The sequence below is a fragment of the Rhinolophus ferrumequinum genome, chromosome 24 (assembly GCF_004115265.2).
Source record: "Rhinolophus ferrumequinum isolate MPI-CBG mRhiFer1 chromosome 24, mRhiFer1_v1.p, whole genome shotgun sequence".
Taxonomy (NCBI): domain Eukaryota; kingdom Metazoa; phylum Chordata; class Mammalia; order Chiroptera; family Rhinolophidae; genus Rhinolophus; species Rhinolophus ferrumequinum.
In genome coordinates this window covers 32,106,579-32,115,629 of record NC_046307.1, presented here as the reverse complement: position 1 = coordinate 32,115,629, position 9,051 = coordinate 32,106,579, and positions in this window count along the sequence as shown.

The window sequence follows — 9,051 nt, the reverse complement described above, 5'->3', positions numbered from 1 at the left end:
CTACTCCAATTTTGTCTTTATTCATGAACTGTTTTTCCTACTTTGATTAGGAACATTTTCATTTTGGAAAATAAGCTGAGATGTAGAGATTTCAGAATTTTTAGCAAGCACCCTAAGAGACTGCTATATACCTTAAAATTAGCAACATGAAGTGCTCAAGTACAGTTTTCTTAATCAGCTATCCATTCCAAAAGACCAGTAACCAAACTATTTATAAATCTTCCACTTCTTTCTATTTTCTTTTTCATAGTAAAAATTAGCATTAAACATCCTTCTTTTCATAATAGTTTTATATATATGTGTGTGTGTGTGTGTGTATATGTATATGTATGTGTGTGTGTATATATATATAATATAGAATATATATAGAATGTAGGGCAAAAAGAGTCATTGTATGGAACATTGAATTATTCATCTAATAGTACCCCTATCGTAAAGACTAAACAATTTATTAAATACATTAGAGATCCTGCATTCTTATACATATTATTTAAAAAAACTTTTTTTCAGTAAAAAAGAGTTTAAAATTTTAAATCCGGTGTTAATCAACTGACATAAAAGAACTTCTTTCCACAACAAATGTTACTTCTTTGGAAGGAAAAAAATAAATGGAACTGGGAAACACAAAACCCAAATTGACAAACAATTTATATTTCATATTTTGAATTTTTTGAGTTGCATTTTGGTTATGAATCTCCTCATATTGACTTAAAAATTTTAAATGTGCAAGAAAAGATCAAGTTAATTAAAATATTTATATAATTAACAAAAATATGTTTTTAAATTTCTTCAATATACCCTATGTCAAAAGTTGTACTTCTCTTTAAAATGACATGAAAATAAGTGCTCAGAGTAAGCAATGCATCAATATCCATTAAAAGCATCTGGCAAATCACTACGTATGAAATTATGTTTAATATTACCTTTAATGAAATAAAATAATTCTGTTAAGTAGCAATCCTTTTTCTATCTCTGTAAATTCTCTGTTTGTATAAGTGATGAACCAATAGTTCATGCTTCTGTGAAGTAACCTTTATGTAAGTTATTATTTGGCTAATCATCCTTTTGTGGCAGATTATTTTCAGTAGATCTGTTACTGTACGTGAATTTGCTTAAATGTATGGTTCTAAATTAGTGAACATACATTATAGCTCCATGATTTATCATCATTTTGGCTGATACAGAATTGCATTTAAATATTTTACCATGGAGAAATGATTTGAGTACAACATGTTCAGCCACTCTGATAGTTATCATTTCTGCCGCTATATTTAGCTTCTTTCTGGGACTATAGCTTTTGGCACTTCAGAAGCCAACTGCAAACCTCTAACTTCGAGATAACTCATTGTCAGTTAAAAGAGGCATAGCATAAAAAGCACCTCGTTTTATGAAAACTTACACCTTAACTCACAGAACTCACTGAACAGAATGGTATTTACAGAAAATAGGCAAAGGGTACCTGCTGTGAGTAGATGCAAATTGCTCCAGTCTTATGTTCTGGCATCCAATAAGAATTTACCATTGAACTTAACAATGCCTCTACTTTTTGGCTAATCAGGGAACTGTTTCTGGTTCCAAAAATCCTCAAAAAACAAAAACACTTTCCTTGTGAAATGTGGCACTCTCCTGAAGGGAGAGATATTATCATAACTTATGAAGAAGTTATTATGTAATAACTGTACAGGGAAGCACAGAAAAAGAAAGAAATGACTGCCTTTTATGTTTGTTCAATAGAGAATTAGGATTTTAGAATGGTGTATTGAAGTACGTATCATATGCCAGGGAGAAATTATTATGTTTTATTTATCTCTAGAAAAAGAAAACACGATTTTTCAGATATGATATCTGACTAGGTCTGCCTAAAGTATATATAAAAGACTAAAGAATTTTTGAAATAATAATTTGCCGTGGGTAAGATGAGAAAAATGTAGGAGAAAAGAAAGTCTGTATAAATTTAACTTTAACATTAAGAAAAATGATGTAATCTCTATTTATTTCATCTTCTCTTACCCTTCAGACATCAGAATTAATAATTGTTTCATTCAAAAATGAACTTTTCATTAAGTTTGCTAAATATCTCTAATGTGTCCAAGTCATATGTAGATATCTTGATTTCTGATTTTGCTTCACATTTAGCATCAGAATATTTCTTGTTTTCTTACCATGTCCACAAATATGATTGTTAGAGATTATCCAGCAGTCTCATGTTAGCTGGGGTTTCAAAGTCACCACTCTACCAGAAATGACTCTCATAATATTTACCTTCCAACAATATACATCTATTAACTGTAATGAAAATAAAATTAGTCAAAAGTAAAAATAATTTACATGATCTAATTTTCTTAGTAAAAATTCCAGGTCTAAAATTTAAAAAGTTCTGAAAAAATCATTGTTTATATGAAAAATGTAAACAGCGCAAAACCCTGGTCTACCATCTAGACTCCTGCCCCTCTGGCCCTCGCTCAGGCAAAGTTGTACAATATGAACAGAAGGGAATCATCAGTGCGCTGCTCAGGGTCATTTAGAAGTCATGTCATATATATATAAATATATAAATATATAAATATATATATATATATATATTTCTTTTTAGTTAAAGTTTATTGGGTGACAGTTGTTAGTAAAATTACATAGATTTCAGGTGTACAATTCTGTATTATATCATCTAAAATCCCATTGTGTGTTCACCACCCAGAGTCAGTTCCCCTTCCATCACCATATGTTTGATCCCCTTTACCCTCATCTACCACCCCCCTACCTCCTTACCTTCTGGTAACCACTAAACTATTGTCTGTGTCTATGAGTTTTTGTTTCTCATTTGTTTGTCTTGCTCTTCTGTTGTTTTTAGTTTTATATACCACATATCAGCGAAATCCTATGGTTCTCAACTTTTTCTGTCTGACTTATTTGGCTTAGAATTGTAATTTCAAGATCCATCCATGTTGTCGCAAATGGTACTATTTCATCTTTTCTTACAGCCGAATAGTATTCCATTGTGTATATGTACCACAACTTCTTTATCCAATCATCTATCAAAGGACACTTTGGTTGTTTCTATGTCTTGACCACCATAAATAAATCTGCAATGAACATTGGAGCACATATGTCTTCAGAGATAAATGTTTTCAGATTTTTGGGTAGATACCCAGGGCAGGGATTGTTGGGTCATATGGTAATTCTATTCGTAATTTTTTGAGGAACCTCCACACTGCCTTCCATAGCAGCTATACCAATCTGCATTCCCACCAAAAGTGTATGAGGGATCCTTGTTCTACACAGTCTCTCCAACACTTGCTACTATTTGTCTTGTTGATGATAGCCATTCTAACTGGGGTGAAGTGATTTTTCCAAATGTATTATTTCCCTTTCTCAACTAACCAGATTTTTTCCCTACACCTGTTCTATAGAGGGTGAAGATGATAAATAGATTGTAAAGGCCGTTATCCATCCCTGGTAAAACTGTAGCTGTAGATGAGTGTATATATGAATCTATTCACTATTTTGGGGGAAGAAAGGACATGGGAGGAGGCCAAAGGAAACCAGAAGGCCCTCTAGTGCCAGGCTTTAAGGTTCTGAATAACCTTAAAGAAAACAAATTGCTGGGAGACAGAAGCACCCAGTAATAAATTGGCAGCAGCTATTCTCCCTTAAATATGTAATGGCATGAAACAGTAAGTCTGGATAAGTTGGGACCTCAATAAGAATACTAGGATTTTATTTTCTACAAATTTTAAAATATATTTGTATTACCAGAATGACCAGTAATCTCATTTAGAGTAAACTGCATCAGACAGAGTAAAAGGGTAAGAGCAAATAGATATGTTTTATAGTTAAAAAGAAAAAGAAAGAATAAGAGAAAGGGGAAAAGGGAGGGAGGAAGAAAAAGGAATAAAGGAAGGAAATGTAAAAAAAAAAAAAGAAGAAAAAAAAAGAAAAGAAACAACAGATGCAAATCTGTGCTAAGTCCCCCATCTACAAACCAAAACCAAGACTAAATTGCAGTTTCAGCCTCTACCAGAAATTTAACCTTTAAATCAGTCAATCTGGAATTACTTGGTCAACACTGGTGAGGTAATTTGCCTGATAGTCCCCTGCCCTTCCCCCAAAGGAAGGTGACCTTGCCTGAAAAAAAAAAATCACTCTTTGCTAGAAACTTCCTTTTTTTCTGCCTCCTTCTGCCTATAAAATCTTTCCATTTTGTTCAGCTCCTCAGAGCTTCTACTTGTTAGTCGGGATGATAACTGATTCATAAATCACTGGATAAAGCCAATTAGATCTTCTTATTTTACTCAGTTTAATTTTGTTTTTTAATGGAAGGAAGGGAGGGAGGAAGGAAGGAAGGAAGGAACGAAGGAAACAGGAGAAGAGAAAACCCCTTCTTTAAATGGTGTGTATCCTGTGAAAAACACTGATTTGAGGATGAACCAAGAAGACAAGAAGATAAATGGGAAATCTGTGGTTTATTTGCAAAATATATACCTAAAGATGGGGATGATATATGGTAGGGGAAAATATACTTACTGCTCTTATGGGAAAAGGACCAGGTATGGTACTGCTCTCTGGGAAGAGAAAAGGCAACAAAAGCACCAACACCAAAGCCCCTGTCTTCAAGGAGCTTAGATTCTAGTGGAGGGAAAGTAGGGATGGGGAACAGATAATAAAAACTGTGATGTAATATTGCATTTGGTGATAAGTACTATGAAGAACTATGAGGAAAATAAAACAGACTAAGGGGATAAAGAATAATTAGGGAAAACCGTTATTCAGGAAAGGAGTCCATGAGGACATGACATGAGCAGAGACCTGAATGAAATGAGCAAAACAGCCATGGGTCTAGCTGGGGGTGCAGGAATGGAGCAATCCAGACACAAGGAACAGTAAATGCAAAAATCTGAGGCAGGAATTCTCTTTATGTGTGAAAGGAACAGCAAAGAGCTCATTGTGGCTGCTTTACAATGAGTTGGGAGCAGAGGGGTTGTGGATGGAGGCAGGTTGCAGATTGCATAGAGGTTATGGAGGACTCTGGAGTTTACTCTGAGGTGGGAAGCCATTAGAGTGTTTTGAATAGACGAGTGACATGTTGTGACATATGCTTTAAACGGATCAACCTGCCTGCTATAAGGAAACTGGACTTCAGAGTGAGAAGGATAGAAGCAGAACAGTAAAAAGGTAGTTTTATAGGTATGTTTCTCTGTGGGATGACTGCTGTTACAACTTGCAGGATAACAAAGGGAATTAGTCATAATTCATTTACCAAAGTGACTCCTGGCGTATCATTGCTGTGTTGTTTTTAAAGACTTAAGATTATTTTTAGAACAGTTTCAGGTTCACAGCAAAGCTGAGAGGACAATGAACAGATTTCCCATATACCCCCTGTCCGAACACAACCTCCCCCATTATCAGCATCCCCTGCCAGAGTGGACATTTGTTATAAATGACGAATCTAACCTACATTGACACACCATAATCATCCACAGTCTAGAGTCTACATTATGGTTGACTCTTGATGTGGTGTATTCTGTACATTTGGACAAGTGTATAATGACATGTATCCATCATTATAGTATCATATATAGTAGTTTCACTGCCCTAAAAATATTTTGCAAATATAGTGTCCCAGCATGTGGGCTTGTCTTCTCATTCTCTTGACCATGTTAACTGTTTTAGTTGTTATTTTATTGCAACATTAAACACACACACACACACACACACACACACACACAGAAATTCAAGGCAAAAAAAAAAATCATCTACAATAAAATCACCTAATCAAGTAAATAGTTTTGTCAATTTTTCTTTCTAACCTTTTATATGTAAATATCTGTGCCTGATACCATATTTACAGTAATTTTATAAATACAATTACACAATCTATACTTTTACCTTCACATTTAACATTCTACCATGTGCAATTTCCTACTTTATTTTTTCCTTTTCCCTATATATTATTCCTGATCAAATTCCCTTCCTCTATCTCCAAATAACCAATGTAAACAGGCTTTTCTGAATATTTCCCATACCTTTCTTGATACATATACAATTTCTTTTTCAAATATTCTAGTATTGAAAAATACGCATGTAGTTCTGCCTCCATAAGATGTATTTTGATCCTTTATAAGCTCCACATTCTACTTTGCAAGCTGTCTAAGGTTGCAGTGAACTAAATTCTTGGATTTTTTAAATATGAATCTAGTTTGAGAAAAATAAATGTGCTTGGTCATATTAATAAATGTAAACCTGCTTAAATACGGTATTTTTTTCCCCTCATTTGTTATCTGTGTTATGAATTCCCATTCTCTTTCTAGGAACCCTCCCTGCAGCTCTTTACAAAGAGGAATGGTGTATTTGTGAATATATTTGTTATTTAAAATGAATTTCAAGAATGGTTTCAGTGAAGCTCATCACTAGAATTACATTTGCATTACTAAGTAATAAGTACTTACTACAAGTACTATTTGTGCATGGCCATCTGCTTTAATGGCACATCCAAGGTTGAGACAGCTCCCCAGGGCTCCACAACTCACTGACATCCCTGAAAGGGCATCACTAAATCAGTAGACCCAGGATCTGCAAACACACATCCTCTAAAGTGTTTGTTGGCCCTGAAAACAGTTTCCTCCTTCTGGAAATCGTGAAAATGGATTAATGTTACAATTGTAGGGTCTAGCATATTTTATTTAGTGTATAGTCCCAATAATCAATATTTAGGGGAAAACGGTGGTTCTCGGATATTTTAAACATTTTATTTTCCTAAGTATATTCTGATTAAATTATTTGAGAAAAAGGAATATGGGCTGGTAGCAGTGTTTCCTCATACTTTTCCAGGAGATAATTACTAGGTGCAATAAAAGGAAGTATTCCATTTTAGCAATATTCAGTTAGGAGAGGCATCAATTATTTTTTGCAAATAGAATGACTCAGTTAAATGAGTTCCTTCCAAAAATACTTTCTTCCTTTGAAATATTTTGGAAATATAATCTACAAGTTTTATATTTTTATTGCTTTAGGGAAGACTAAACAAAAAACTCCACATGAAGTTCCAAATTAAGTTTATGAATATATATTTATGAATATATATGGACATGTACATAGTACATATATACACACATACATACTTTTTACTAAGAACTCTGCAACAAATATTTTGTGTTTAATATGTTTTATTCTTGGAAATCATGATTCATATCTTCAGATAAGGCCATAATCAAGTATTTGGAAAAATACATATTCAACAAAATATTTTTGATTCCATTACCCAATTAACAAAAGTTTCCGTTACTTCATGCCATTTTTTCTGAAGGAAAAAATCAGTGCACGGATATACAATGTCAGGCAGCCTCTTTCTGAGAATTTTAATAAAGACTTAACTTTTTTCTTCAAAAACATGATTAAAAGAGTTCCCTCTGAGAGACGTCATCAAAATGGTGGTGTGAGGAGAGCCTCTGGAAATCTCCCCTGGAATTTACAACAAACTGAAAAACTATAACTCCACAAAGGACTCCCTGCACAGCAGACAGGCAAGACGAAGAGGCCCACTACTAAATTCACCGAAAGGTGGGTGAATCGCATTGGCGGGGGGGGGGGGGGGGGGGGGGGGGGGGAGAAGGAGGGAAGGGAGAAGTGCGGAGACGGGGCCACGTGTGCGCAGGACGCAGACCGAGCTCAGTGCTCCCAGCTCGCTGCATCCCGGAGCTACGGCAGCTGTGGGAGAGGGAAGAACTCGGACTGCTAGGGCTCCGCTTATGGCCCACAGGGCTGAGGGGGCAGCATGTAACACGGCTGAACCCAACACTCACGGCAGAGACCTCAGAGCAAAGACTAAGGGAAGAAGCCTGAAACAATGGCTTAAGCCCTCACTGCCACAGAGAACAGAAGCCTTGGGCACTGAGACTAGCCGCCTCCTCCCTACCGTCTCAGAGCGTGCCCGGCACCCACCTGCCCAGTGCTAGAAGCGGAACAGTAGCAGTGTCAGACAAAAAGAACAAAATATTTGCAGTTCTGAGAACTGTGGTCCACAGACACAGATTCGGAGCCCAAAGGGAGGGAGCTGTGGAAGCAGGACTGGTTGTGCTGGTGGTCACTGCCATTGCTCTGGGCCACCTCTCACAACCCCCCCGTCCCTGTCCCCACCTATCTGGGCAGATCCCTGCAGGAGTAACCAGAAGTGCTAAAACACACGGTCTCTGAATCTGGTGCAGGAACTTCAAAAGCTCTCCACATCCCCATAGGGATGCGGTGCTCTATGAACCAGATGAACTGTTAACAGAGGAGAAGCCCGCCTTCCAGAGAATCTCCCCATTGTGTGAGAAGCTGGAATAATGCAGAGAAAACATAACACTACAGTGTGAGAGAGAAAAGAAGGCTGCAGTAGGAAAGAAAATAAAATATTCTATCAACAAGTAATGGAAAACAAAACAAAGACCTCTTCCTATCAACCTGTTGCAGAAGCCACTCCTGTAGATGTCTGGGAAGAGAAATAATAAATCAGTAATTGCCATGAATAACCAACGCAACAAGACAGCTCAGAAAGAAAGTGAAAAGTCTCCAGAAAAGGAACTTAAAGATATGGAAATATGTGACTTAAATGACATAGAATTCAAGATTGCAGTTCTGAAAAAACTCAACGAGATGCAAGAAAACACTAAAAGGTAGTTTAATGAACTCAGAAACCCAAAGAACAACATAAACATTTTACCAAAGAGATTGAAATTTTGGAAAAGAACCAAATAGAATTTCTGGAGATTAAGAACTCAGTAGAAGAAATGAAGAATGAAATAGCCAGCTTAGGTAGTACAGTTAACCAGATGGAGGAAAGAATCAGTGCCATCGAAGATAGAAACCTGGAAATGACACGGATGGAAGAAGAAAGAGACTTGAGACTTAAAAGAAATGAAAGAACTCTACAAGAACTTTCTTATTCCATCAGAAAGAGCAATATAAGAATAATGGGCATACCAGAAGGAGAAGAAAGAGAGAAGGGAACAGAGAGTATATTCAAAAAAAATACTCGATGAGAACGTCCCAAACTTGTGGAAAGAACTGGATCCTCGA